Below are 14,040 nucleotides of genomic sequence, written 5' to 3'. Positions count from 1 at the left end.
TCTTCTGGGTGCAGCAGGCAGGCTGCAGCCACCACTCAGCTCTCTGGACCATGTGACTAGGTCGGGGGGCATCTTCTACTCCTGCTTGGAGGGGCTCCATGCCTCCCCGCTCCATGGAGTCCCCTTGCCCCCTCTACCTTCAATGGCCATAGCCTCCTAAGACACTGCAGACGCCAGAGATGAAATGGTTTGGAACAAAAAAGGAAAGGAAGAAGCCATCGCCTCACCCAGGCGCCTGCGTTCGTTCATGCTGCCTTCTCCTCCTGCTGTGGTTTAATGATTCAGTTGTGGGCAAAGAAAGCTGCATGTCTTTATGTCCCCAAAGGGAGTCATTCACATTTGCAAAGCCTCCTTCCCAGCCTGCAGGAGTCCGAAGGTTTTCTGGACCAAATGATCTCTCCCACTACAGATGTTATTGTTTTAATATAATGAAAAATGCAGTGACATCAAGGGCTCACAATAGCCCCCATCATTCATCCTTCCAAGCCATGCAAGTGTATTTAGTAAACGGAGAGAGTAATCAGGGAGCACAAGACAGGCTGATCTATTATTCAGGTTATTACAGAATCGGCAATGTTTACTTTCTTATTATAGTTTTCCAATTAGTGGGAGAGCAATGACAATAACCCAGCTTGGGGTCTCCAGGGAGACGCCTGAAATTTTACATGCAACTTAAAGGGATAGAAGAAGTTATCAGGGCTGGGACACAGGCTAATCTTCCCTTTTCACCAAGGGATTAGGCAGAGAGTTACGGATTTGCAGTTTTCATCGGAGGAGCTGCTGGAGCTTTCATCATGGCCTCTGAATGATGCCAGTGGCTCCTTCCGTCTCTGATGGAGCAGGTCACTGGATCCTTTGTGTGCAGGATCTAGGGTTATTAGGGTTTTTGGAGTTGGCATCTGTGTGCTCAGCTCTTTCCGGTTCTGAGCACGACGAAACTTCCCTCCACTCCTGGCTCTGTGCTCCCGTGTCCCTTGGCCACAGGAGTGTGGTTGAGGATGCCATACTTTGCTGGGCATTTCTCCTGCTCCAGCCAGACTGGCCATTTGCCCTGCCTGTGCCCACGGCCTTTCCTGGAATGCTCTCCTCCCTTCTCATGGGCCACCATTCTTGGCTGGCTTTTTCAGCCCCGAGGATAGCATTCCCTGCCCACTTCCTTCCTCTCGGGGCTCTACTAGTCTGTAAATAAGCCCTTGTTTCTTAAAAAAATATATATACTACGCTAAGATCTAAGAGCAATTCGTTTTAGAAAATGGTGGTAATAAAGAGGATAATGTAAACTAGCAAATAATCCCACTGCCCCTCAAGGTAATCACGTTTAGCTCTTTAGCAGTGATTTTTATACGTACATATTTAGTTACTTTTGTCACTTGACCGTATGCCAGGAGCTTGTTTTCACATCATTAACCATTTTTCTAACAGCATCATTTTAAAGGGCAGAATGGTATTTTATTATACAGGGATCTTGTTATTGTTTTAAAATCAATTCCTTATTTTTGGGCCATTTAAGTGGCTTTGAAAATTTCTCTCGTGCAAACTGGGCAATGATGAATGTCTTTGTGCACATCTGTTATTATTGCCTCCAGATAAATTCCTAGAAGTGGAATTGCTGATTTGAAGTGCCTGCCTATTTGAAGGGTTTGACCGATGTTGACATTTTATTCTCCATAATTATTGCGCCAACTTCTGTCGGCCCAGCAAGCAACTGTGTTGTTAACAACTCCTTCCTTGTTTCAGCGGGGCAAACGGGTGAGTTAATGAAGGGTAGGAGTCCTCTTTCCTCATTTTGTCTCTATACCAAATATAGGTCTCTTATCCATGTCCAGATAATCAAGGCTGGACCCGGTGAGTAGCTCGCACTCAGCGTTGTCCAAAGTGCAAGGTCAGAGCTGGTGTCTATTTATAATTCTGATTTTTTTTCTTCATGGATTTTTTTTGGCATCAATTTTTTTAAAATACTGCATTAAAGTATTTATTCATTATTGATTTGGGGGCACCTTCTTAAATTTGGCACCTGAAGTGAATACCTCATGGTCCTCACCCTATTCCTTGTCCTGTGCCAGCTAGAGAGGTCTTCTCTAACCCACTGCTACCTGCCTTGCAGGGCCTGGTCCCTGTGATCCGGCCTGGGCTGACCAGCTGCTGGGCACTCGGGCCTCAGCCGTGTCTCTCTGGTTCTCTTCCCACGACAATAAATGCATCCCAGTCCTTGCTGATGCTTGGGGAGGACAACAGTGGCTCTGAGGTTGAGGTGAACCTTTGCCCACGTGTTGCTTTCGCTGGGGGTTGGTTGCTGGAGGAGGAGGAATAAGAGATTCAGGCAAGAGAATGGGGCTGGACTTTGCGTGAACAGAGATTTAATTCTGGCCAGATCCTCCCTCCCTCCTCCCGATTTCTAAATCCCATGGGCTTCCTGCCTCGTGGTCTTAACAATTTAATGGTCATAATAATAGACCCTGTTATCAAGCCCTTAGTGGATGCTCAGGAGAACACAGCCAGGAGGAGATAGAGTCCTACTTAAACTCACGCCACCCAGCCATAGCAAAGTAGTCACAGACTACTTTGGCTCTGCGCTCAGCCCTACTGCATTCAAAATCTAATTTGGCTGTTTTCAAACTGGGTGACTGGGCCTGTTACTTCAGCCTCCTTAAGGAAGCCTGGGTTTCTTCAGCTGTGACGTGGGACTGACAGGAATGCCCATTTTATAGCAGGTGCTCTGCTGCTTCGTGCTTTGTACGTAGAAAGTGGGAAGCCCAGTGCTCAGCATGTGCCAAGTGAAGCTTCTGTGTTTGTGTGGCAGAGACAGTAGCTTTCCCTGCAGAAGCTGTTCTCTCCTTCTCATGTGGCACCCAGAGCTCCTGGTTTTTCTGGGCATGTGGCCATACAAGCAAGGACTCTTCTTCCCAGCGTCCACGAGTCAGTGTGGTGACCCTGGGTCCCACCCCTCAGAGAAACACAGGCTCAGTCCCAACACTGAGCGGGCTCAGAAATCATCTTGTTCATTACATAGTTTGTGAGCCGAGGCCCAGCAGCACGGCTGTCCCTCGGGGGGCTTGTCTGAAATGCTGAACCTGAGACACTCCCCAGCCCTATGGAATCAGAGCCTGGGTGTTTACAAGATTGTCCAGGTGATTCCCAGGGACCCTAATGTTTGAGAAGCGTGCATCTGTTCTGATTCTCAAATTTGGCTCTCTTTCTCCAGGTCACCGCGTCCCACATCTCTGCTCTTACCCCCTTACCACCTTTGAGTGTTAATGGTGGGTACTTTTTCCCTCTCCTTTCTTATTGATGCCCCTTTTCCCCATGGGGTAGAGAAATAGGACAACCTGATGTCATATTCTTGAAAAGCTACTCGCCTTCTAATCTAGGCTCTCAAGATGCTCCTTCTTGGCCTCCCGTTCTGGACTCCCCTGTCCATCAGGCTCGACTCTGACTTATATAGGAATGGTGAGAGCTCATGTGGAGGCCACACTTAAACCAGAATCTGTGGTGACTGCAGTATTCCCAGACCTGTGTGAGTAGGGAGCATATCCCTGATCGGCCCCAGAAGGGGTTAATGTCAACGTGGGTGGTGGATCTGGGGTTAGGCGTGGAGAGGGAGCACAGTGAACCAAAGTGCTAGGATGGTTGAATTGTACCAAGGTCACACCCGCCAATCCTCAAATCCGCTGACAGGGACCCAGTGTCAGAAAGGCCAGGAGGGGAGTCATGTGGAATTCTCTTTGCAGCGTTTGCTAAAGTCACGTTGCTCTTTGCTTTCTGTATTTCTCTGGACTTACCTTTTGGCACACGAGCCTTGAAAGTCAGCTTTATCAAAAGTAGCAAATGCTAATTGAGCTCCGACTAGATGGTGGGCCACGTGTAAGGGCTGAAGAAGTGGTGGTCCGTGCCTTGCTGTTAACGAGGTCTGGAGACAGAGATATATCTGTGAATGACCGGAAAGGAAGAGCAGCGGGATGGAGCTGTGGTGTGCTGCAGTGGTGACAGGAGAGGAGTCTGGAGTGGGGGAGGGGCAGACACCTGGGCTCTCCACCAAAAGGCCATCAGTCTTACTTCCTCCCAGCTACAATCGCCCTCATTTTGTGATTCCCCCATATTGGGTGATCATGGGCATCAGGGGAATTCGATCTTATGTAACTTTGACAACCTAAAGAGGTTAATGAAGAAAGGGAGGAGTATAACTTTTTCAAAAACGTCACTGGTGGAAGTAATCATATTCCATTTTCATCTGTTTCTCTCTTAACATCCATCTCCTTCCACTGTAATATAAGGCCCTTGACAACAGGGATTCTGCCGTCTTGTTCACCCTGTTCAGGGCTGTTTTCCAACACTCTGGGAACCGTGTCAGGCATGTGGCAGAAATATGCAGACTCACCCAGGCAGGCAACTCATTTCAATTCAGCGAAGAGTTATGTTGCTTTTTCTCTTGTGTGCCAAACCCTGTGTCGGGCCCTGGGGTACTACGGTGAACAGACAAATCCGGGAAGAGACATGAGACGGTACTGGCAGAGTGATGAGTGTTACATGGCAGGAGGATTTAAAGCAGTATGAGCCCGGAGGGTGCCTGGGTGGCTCAGTCAATCAAGGGTCTCGGTTTCGGCTCACGTCATGATCTCAGGGTCGTGAGATCAAGCCCCGTGCTGGGTGGGGAGTCTGAGAATCTCCATCTCCCTCTGTCCCTCTCCCCCATATGCTCTCTCTCTAAAATAAATCTTAAAAAACAAACAAACCCGTGTGAGCTGTATGTTAAAACAGAGATGTCAAGTGTAACCCCCCACCCCCCAGGGGGACGAGAAAGAGTGAGAATTATTCAGATAAATGTGGCTGGGGTGGGGTGCAGGAGGGAGAGCATTCCAGACAGAGGCAACAGTGTGAGGACCCTGAAGATAGAGTATGTCATACACGTCCAAGGGCCCGAAGGCTGTGGGAGAACAGAGTGAGGGAAGGCGGATGAATGGGGCTGGTGAGAGAGCTGGATCAGTGTGGGTCAGGTGGACAGAGTGGGCAGACAGAAGGGAGGGTAGACTGGACACCTGCACTGGGAAGGATTCAGGTGGGGGTCAGGTGACCGTGGGTGGAGGCACACAGGTGAATGGCAGTGTGCATCATTACTGGTTAGAGCTGACTGTGGGAAGCATTTTCCCCATGGGCACTGGCCTGAAGCCCACTGTTGAATGACTTCTGTGGACCCCACTTGTAGCCAGAACAACATTGGCAGTAGAGTCCCCCGGACTCTGACAGTACCCCTGGGAGGGACATCCAGGGCAGAAATGGGGGTGGTGGGGGGTTGCTCTGAAGCCAAGCTCTGGAAGTCGAATTGGCATTACAATATGGCCTCTCAGGAGAGTGCTGCATTTTTTTCTCCCTCGTTTTATTGACATGTGCTTTTAATTTCTGTTAAAATAACAGGATAGAAATGTCTGAGGCCTTTCCTGGGGGAACTCTAAGCCCTGAATTTAGCTCCGTTAATAGGGCTATCAAGACTTCCCTTCCCTCAGGCTCGCCCAACTGGTCTTTCTCCAGAAATACTTTGAGCATAGCAGGATTGGCTGTTTCAACTCAACTCAGGAAGCATTTCTTGAACAGAAACTATGTCAAAGTGCTAGGCACAGAGGGAGACCCAGAAATGAATGGGACCATCTTGGCTCACTCCGAAGACACACCCGTTAGGGAAGAAGTGTGTAAACAACTCAACTATGGTATAAGGAGGGATGTGCTCTGAGGGATGAAGTAGGCCCTCGAATGGGGTTTAAGTAAAGCATTCAAGGAGAGTAGGGGATCTGGGGGGCAGGGAGGCATCACTGAGGGGTGACTGTCATCTGGAAGCTTAGACACTTGATAGGAGAGAAGGGGAGTTCGAGGGGAGGGAGCAGCATAAGCAAAGGTCTAGAGGAGTAAGCTCATCTGGGGTATTGATGGGTAACATGTGGTGGGACACAGCCTGAAAGGTAGCAGGGACCCATTGTGATGGCTATACATGAATCACCTCAGAACAGTGGGATGCCAGGACAGGCACCAAAGGAGCGACGTGGTCTGATGGGCTCTGGATAAAGATCATCTTTCTGGCAGCGTAAAGGGCAGACTGGTGACACCAGCAGCTGGACACACAGGGAACGGGGTAGGGGACGGATGATAGTATTAGGATCCAGGGAAGAACCTGGAAAGAAGTGGTGGGCCTGGGAAGGAAACATCAAATATGAGCTGAGAGCCAGCAGTATTTACCAACCCCATCTGAAATGAAGTTCATGGATAACATAACCAACGACCCTCGCAACTTCAGAAAGTATCCCGCACTAAGTGTAATATAAAGGCAAAACAGCAAGGAAGTTATTTACAGTCAATTAACATGCATTTCCACATGAATAGTCAGATCTTTTCACCCATATGAAGATCACTGTGAAGGTGCAGCCTTGCAAATCTAACATGATATCCGGTGGGGCGTCTTAGGTGGGGATTTGCATACCTTGAGTGATACCGCCATTTGTGATGGAATTTTCTGAGATGTGGGACCAGACTTGGGGAGCCAGTGGGGTAAGGGAAGGATCAAGAGGATGATCCTTGATCCTTGATCCTTGGAGAAGCCTGCAGAGGAAAAGGGAAGGGTTTTAAGATGCCTCCAGGGCTTCTCGTCCAGGCCACTGCGAGGAGAGCGCAGCCTTTCCCAGGGCAGGGGACTCACGAAGGACGCAACGTTTGCGGGGGGATGCCCCCCACGGCAGGTAGAGGCAGGTCCGTGCTGACCTGGGTAAACTGTGTTTGAAGTGTCTAGAGGAGCTCCGTGTGTGGTGTTTAGGAATTTCCTGGAAATCATGAACATCCACGGCGTCAAATGTGGCAGAGAGTTTGGGTACAACGAAGTTGGAAAGAGGCGACTGTATTTGGCAGGAAAGTGGTAGCTTGTGACTTGGAAGCCGAGAACTGTAGTTGTGAGGGATGACATTGGAATGCAAAAAGGAAGATATTGGAAGTTAATGAAGTAGAAGTGACAGATTTTAAGAGTCTGGATCCTTCGAAAGAGTGGAGAGTGGGAAAGGAGCATGCGAACAGAATGTGTGCGTTCTCACGCTACTGCGCAGGCGCACATATTGGTGGGGAGCGGAGCTAGGGATAGAAAATGACAATTCATGTGACTTGATTTCTATTTAGAACTTGTTGAATTAATTTAAAAAAAAAGGAATTTTTTTCCTTAAGAAATTTAAAAGGCGTCTAGCCCAGTGTTCTTGGTCCACAGTATTGACGCTTTATTATTGTCAGTTAAATCTAAACGTTGGTTGGCCTTGCAGTTAAATGGAGGTAACCTAGTTAAAGGATTCAGTGGCAATTTAATTATTGTTTTCCAGTGACTAGGCCAAAGGGTCTCTTGGTGGCTGAGGAGGCCTTTCTTGGGCTAAAGACTTCTCAAGGAGGCAGTGGACAGGTGATAGAAATCATTTCTCCATTTGAATATGGACAAAGAAAAATATGTATGGTTTTGTTTTTTTGTTTGTTTGTTTAAGAAAATGGTCCATCACAGAGTACCAGCATTGAAATCCGTGTGGGGCTGAGCCCTGAAATTAGAATACTTGTAGGCTCAGGTTGAGAGCTCATCCCCCACCCCCACAGCACAGTTCCTCAGTCCCTCCCTCCAAGCCCACACAGGCAAGGGTGGGAGGGGTGGATTCGTCTGATTCCATTTTACATCTCTGACCTGCTGGGCTTATATTACCTTGCCTTTCTCCCTTTCAGCCAATTGGTTTGTACAACTGAATCAAGCTGACATTTTGATAGTAAGCTCCAAGATGGGGCAAGTTTTCAAATTTGGTGTCTTTTCCCCTAATATGGTTTTCATTGATTCAGAGAGTTACTCTCTTACAATTCCCAGGCAGGGGCAGGGACAGAGCCATTCTTCCCCGAGAGCAGGTGTGGAGAACACTCTCTTTGTACAAAGATGGTTTAGATTTCTTCCCAGCTTCCTCTCCTGCAGCAGCTCAGGAAGCATAAAGGGGTTGGGGGGATGGGACGTGTGTCGAAGGTAACTGTAATTTCAAAGCAACCAAACAAAATAGATCCTTCAGAATGATTTTATTTTCTGTGGAGACATAGTTGTGGGCACAAAATCTCCTCCTCTTCTTTAACCTGCATCTGTAGCCTTTTGCATTACCTCGTCACTAGCAGAAAATAGGATTTCTCACCTACAGATGGTGAAGAGAGAAGAGGCTAGCCTGAACATTAGGTAGAAATTACTTGTCAAGTTTGATCAATTCAGAGAAAATCCAAATCCCCTTTGAAAAGGCACAGTTGATATTCTGAGATTAGTGGGGATGTCCTTATAGATCCATTGTTTGGCTAAATTGTCTGCATATGCAGCATGTTTGCTAAATGAATGATACATTTGCATCTAAATGGTCCATAAATAATTTGATTCTGCTCCAAACAGGGTAATAAACAAGCCCCCTCCCACCGTTGGACTTGTGAGTTGTGTGTGAGTGTGGACTCCTCTCTCATTGCTTTGACTGTGCTATTATTTGACAAGGCACTGGGGAAAGGAGTACATGAATCTATTAACGAGAACCAATCTCCATTATGAGCTGAGGTCTGAGGGAGCTGGCAGAGAAATCTTTCATAATGCACCGCTTTTGGCCTCCAGCTCTCTGGGCAGAAATTTTTAAAAGGAAATCAGGGATCCGGGTTGCTGCCACTATAGAAATCCTGCTTTGTGTGTTGGGGACAGGGGGAGGCATTAATTACCATCAGCATGCTGCTTTTTTATGAAAGCATTAAGTATCAATGTCTCCCATCCAGCACGTTGGTATTTATGGCGCACATGTGGGGCCCGAGATCTGCATGTGAGTTGGTACTCCCAAGGATTTTAGCTGCTGAGTGGACACTGCCGGGTATTAGAGTCACGCAGAGCTTTCCTTCCATGTCCAAGCTGATGAGTTCCAGCTCTTAATTTGGAAGGCAGGGAGCTGACAATGGCATTGACGGTTGCCAGTTTCCATCTGCAGTTACGGCATGCCTGTTATGTTAAAACTATGACTTTTTATGGCCTCCTTTCATGAGATTTGTGATGTTCCGTTCTTTTAAAGGCTCCAAGGGGATGGTATACCTTGATTTAAGAAAGCTCAATATATTCAATCTCACTTCACGTGAAAGAAATATAGAAGCACGGTTATTCACTTTGCAAAAGGATTCACAATGGGATTCTTTCAGTAATAAATATCATATGTGGCACTTAGAATGTGATTTCGTTCATTGTTTCAGGAATAGATCTATTGGCAAAATGCAGTCTACTTAAAGGGTTTTGGTGCTTCTTAGGGCAGATTATTAACCCCTTGATCCCCAGGGCCCCACCAGCATGGGAACAGTCCAGAACTCAGATGACCATTCCGGTGCTGCTGCGTATCCCCTGTTTTGTTCCTGAAGCTCTGTCCTTTACTGTGACATCTTTGGCTGGTTTGCTTAGTGCAGACACCAGTCCCCTTTCAGTTTGCCTTCTTGACCAAATCTGAGCCTGAAAGCTGAGACCTCTCCTTTGTAGCTTTCCTGGCGTTTAGGGCTCTTCGTAGAGTTTAGGGATCTGATCTTTAAGCAGGCATGGAGGAAGGGACATCTGACTCTTGCAGGGGGAGGAGGAATCATTTTCCCTCTATCCGTCTGAGTTCTCAGACGAGACCCTTGGAATAAAAGATGAACAAGAGAAAAGCAGTTCATTAATATGTACACCTCATGTCTCCCTGGGAGATACTCAGGAGGTATGGGTAAGCTGAAGAGACGGCTGTAGAATTCAGGGTTAAATACCATCTTCATAGGGAAAGGAAAGGAGGGACTTCGGCCTCTTAGGAAAAGGGAATGATTTTTCATAAAGATGAACGGGCTTTTAGAAAAGTAGTAGGGAGGAGGGGCTCCTGGGTGGTACAGTCAGTTAAGAGTCCAACCCTTGGTTTTGGCTCAGGTCGTGATGTCAGGGTCGTCAGATTGAGCATCGCCTCTGACTCTGCCCTCAGCTGGGAATCTGCTTACGACTCTCTAACCCCCAACCCTCTTGCCCTCCCCTGTCCACGTTCTCTCCCTCTCTCTCTCTCTCTCTAAACTAATACATACATCTTTAAAAAGTAGTAGGGAGTTATGATAGTTTGTGACGAAGTTTGTCTGAGTGCGGTGTTAACTTAAAGTCTCCTCTCCATGGTAAGAGTCAGTCCTCTCCCATTGTTGAAGCTCTCGGGGAGGATGTTTATGACAACTGAGTTCGTTTTGGAGGACCTGTAAGGGAGTTCAGAGAAAGCCTTTCCCTGCATTTCATGTTTTTTAACCACCCACAGCTCAAAATATCAGTATACCAAGGTGATATTTTAGGGTGGCATGTCCTCAGCTCTTATAGGCATATTTTGGAGTGGCTTGTTCTGCTCCTCTTCCCTCTTCTGGGGCAGCTGTGACAGAGTTTCTGAGTCTAGTATTTGGTCCCTAGCATTAAGGTGTCAAGCAGCAGAAGGCTACTACAAGTGGTATTTCTGCTAGAAGAATTCTGTACTGTAGCCAAGAATTTTCTCTGGCTCTATTTCTGACTGTGTGACTCCCTCTGAACCTTCTGTGAATTTCCTGCTTGTTCTTCCTGCTTAAACTAGCTAAACTAGGTTCTACTGTCTGCAACTTGGCTGATATACCCTCCCCTTTCCTATGTGTCCTGCATGGTTCACACTCAAGGCTGCTGTGTACAGCTGTTGAGATTGTACACTGCACAACTATGAAGGACACCATTCAAATAGGTTGAACAACATTTCCTTACAAATTGTTGTCTTCTGGAAAGCCTCTTGGCTATCACTCAGCTCTGCTGCTCCTACTACCTTGTTTGGTTCTCACTCCTCAATCTTTACATGAACCACCCATGTGTGAAGGGAGAATTTTCTACAAAGATACAATTCTTTCAGCCCACATGACCTTCTCCAAGAGATTACAGCTCTTTTAGGATGTACTTTCTTCTCTACAGACCCTTAGAAGAAAATTGTCCAGGGGCTGGGCATATTAATCATGTTTTTATTTTTTGCAGCTTAGGATGATTTGATACCTTGAGGTCTTGAGCACCTGGGGAGGTGAATGCCCCTCCCAAAGTCAGCTAATTCCTAGAGATAGCAAACAACTTGCCAATGAACATGCCCTCAGCATGCAAACCAACCAATCCTGAATCCACATCCCAACCCTATTTCTTTTATCAGGCTTTTCAAGTCTGAGACTATCCCCCTGTCCTAAATCACCCCAGTACCAAATACCAGATAAATTCTAGAGGCTGTTTTCCTAGAGCTCACTAAAATGATTGAAACTACCCAATTCTAAACCTGCTCAGATGTTTACTTTGCCACATCCATTCCTTCCTATAAAAAACCCACATTCAAAACTCTTGCTCTTGCTTTTCCATGACTCCTGTGTTCCAGTCAGCCCTGGGGCTACCTTATATGGCCCTGCATGGCATGGTGTGCCTCCTTCTCTTGGAAATTATAAGCAGTACATTTTTCTTTCAAAGGCAGTTGTCTCCAAGCCTGTCATTTCACCACACGTGATTAAAACAAATCCTGGTACCTCTTTAAAAATTGGGAAAGGAGGTATTTGAGCAGTATTACATACTGTCATATTCCAAAGCCTTTATGAGGAACTGGATTTCCCACAAGAGAACCTTTGTATCTTGACTGGTTCCTTCCTCAGGGAAGTTACTTGCAGAATTATCCATCATTGTATTTCCCCTTATTGTTAGGATGAAGCTTAATCTCAGTGTTAGGGACAGGCCACTGACCATCAGATTCAAAGTCCCCTCCATCACTTATTTCAGGGGACCCAGTAGCTATCATATGAGCAAGGCTGCCTGAGCCCTTCTAGAATCTTCTGGTTCTTCTAAAATCTTGGAGATGAATAGATAAAAGTTCTAACAGCACTCTAACTTCATCTTTACATTTGAGAGAAAGCTCATTATGCCTATATAGTCTATAGTTATTCTACCAAATCCCTAAACAGTTAGGAATTTCGAGCGATAAAGAACTCCCAGAAGTCACCGAGTCTGGGTATTTCCTCTATTACTCTTTTCCTTATTCAGTGCTTTATCCAACTCTCTTCCCCTTGAATGAATCCCTTCCACCATTTCTAACAACTGATCATCCACTGCATCTGTTTGAGTGTTCATTGTGTATTCTGGTTTAGAAGTTGACAAACTATAGCCCATGGGACAAAATCATTCTGCTGTGCGTGTTTTTGTAAATAAAGCTTTATTGGAACACAGCCACATTTATTTAGGTACTGTCTGCAGCTGCTTTCACATCACAATGACAGAGTTGGATAGTTGTAATATAGGGTATACGGTCTGCAAAACCTGGAATATTTATCGTCTGGCTCTTTATATAAAGAGTTTGCCAACCATTTTTCTAATGGATGAAAGAGGCTTGCAGTCTTGGATATTATCTGTAAATTCTTCAAGGACAATTTCAAGTTCCTCTTTTTCCATGAAGCATTCCTTTTTTTTCCCCCCCTTAAGGTTTTATTTATTTATTTGAGAGAGAGAGAGAGCAAGCGAGAGAGAAAGAGAGAGAGCAAGCGAGAGAGAAAGAGAGAGAGCGAGCACATACGACTCATGGGAGGGGCAGAGGGAGAAGGAGAGACTCCCAAGCAAGCTCTGTACTGAGTGCAGAGCCTGATGCAGGCCTCGAGATCATGACCTGAGCCGAAACTGAGAGTTGGATGCTTAACGAACAGAGCCACCCAAGTACCATTTTTGTTTTGAAGTTTGTTTTTGTTTTTGTTTTTTAACTTGACAGAGAGAGATACAGCGAGAGAGGGAACACAAGCAGGGGGAGTAGGAGAGGGAGAAGCAGGCTTCCTGCTGAGCAGGGATCCCGATGTGGGGCTCAATGCCAGGCCTCTGGGATCATGACCCAAGCCGAAGGCAGCCGCCTAACAACTGAGCTACCCAGCCAGCACCCAAACACCACTTCCTGAAGCATTTTTAATCATATTAGGTGCCGTCAAGCTCCTCCTCAAACCACATTGTAAAGTTTTAATCATCTGATTGACTCTTCATTATATAAGGCTCTGTGTTGCTGTTGGCAGACAACTGTTCATGAATATCTCATGTTTTTACAAGTTGAGGCATGAACAGCCAATTTGCTCCAGAACTCTTTTGGGGAATGTCAATAGAAGCTTGGAGGCACTAACTCCTCCTAGAGCAAATTTATTTACATTCCTGGATAGTGAAGAGGGATGCATTCCCTTCTCAGAGCGATTTGCTTACATTCCAGGCTAATAACAATAATCTCTCTCTCCAGAAGGGAGAACAGGCGGGTTTGCTGGCAACCCCATATAAGATTAGAGTCTCCTAATCTCAGGGTTTATATAATGTACCCCCAACTTTGCAGGCAACACCTGACCCTCACCATACCATCCTGTGAGAATTAGGGCTCAAGGAACCTGGACCAAAATGTTCTTATTGCTGCAGATAATAAACTGTCTAAGCCCATTTGGGCTCATTGCCTCCTTATGGCCGAATCTATGGAGGGCTGCACACCAGCCCCACTGCCGCTCTTCCTGCCCAGCTGCCTGGGAACCGCAGGACCGCTGCACCGCTGTTTGATGCAAGCATAAGTGCATTTGTTTTGTTGCTTCAAGTGCACTGAGAGGTTCCTCAAGGGCAAGGCCCACATCTTCTCTTCTCTTGGTATCCTCCAGCAAGCCCTGCATACAGTAGGCATTCAACAGGATTTTGTTGTTCAAGCTAAAGATACTTCTACTTTGCGTCCTGAAACACTCTTCTTAGTGGGACAAAAAGACTGGGAACTATTTCTAAATTGCCATGGCTTCCCTCCGCTCAGGGGTGTCTGAGACTCGGGGATCTGAATCCAACTGGTCTTGTTAAGAAGCAGATTCCAGTTTCCCTCCACCAGTGTGCCCCTAGAGAGCAAACCCGCCACGGATGCGGCAGCAGGGTCTTAGAAGCACAGCCTGCAGCCCTGCAGCCGGAGAGAGCTGTCCACATCCTTGGCTCCCCAGATTAGGGGCAAAGTTGTAAGCGGGGGGGGGGGGGGG

This window comes from Enhydra lutris, unplaced genomic scaffold (genome assembly GCF_002288905.1).
Source record: "Enhydra lutris kenyoni isolate GAN:26980312 unplaced genomic scaffold, ASM228890v2 scaffoldscaffold15, whole genome shotgun sequence".
Lineage (NCBI taxonomy): Eukaryota > Metazoa > Chordata > Mammalia > Carnivora > Mustelidae > Enhydra > Enhydra lutris.
Note: the sequence above shows the minus strand (reverse complement) of the source record.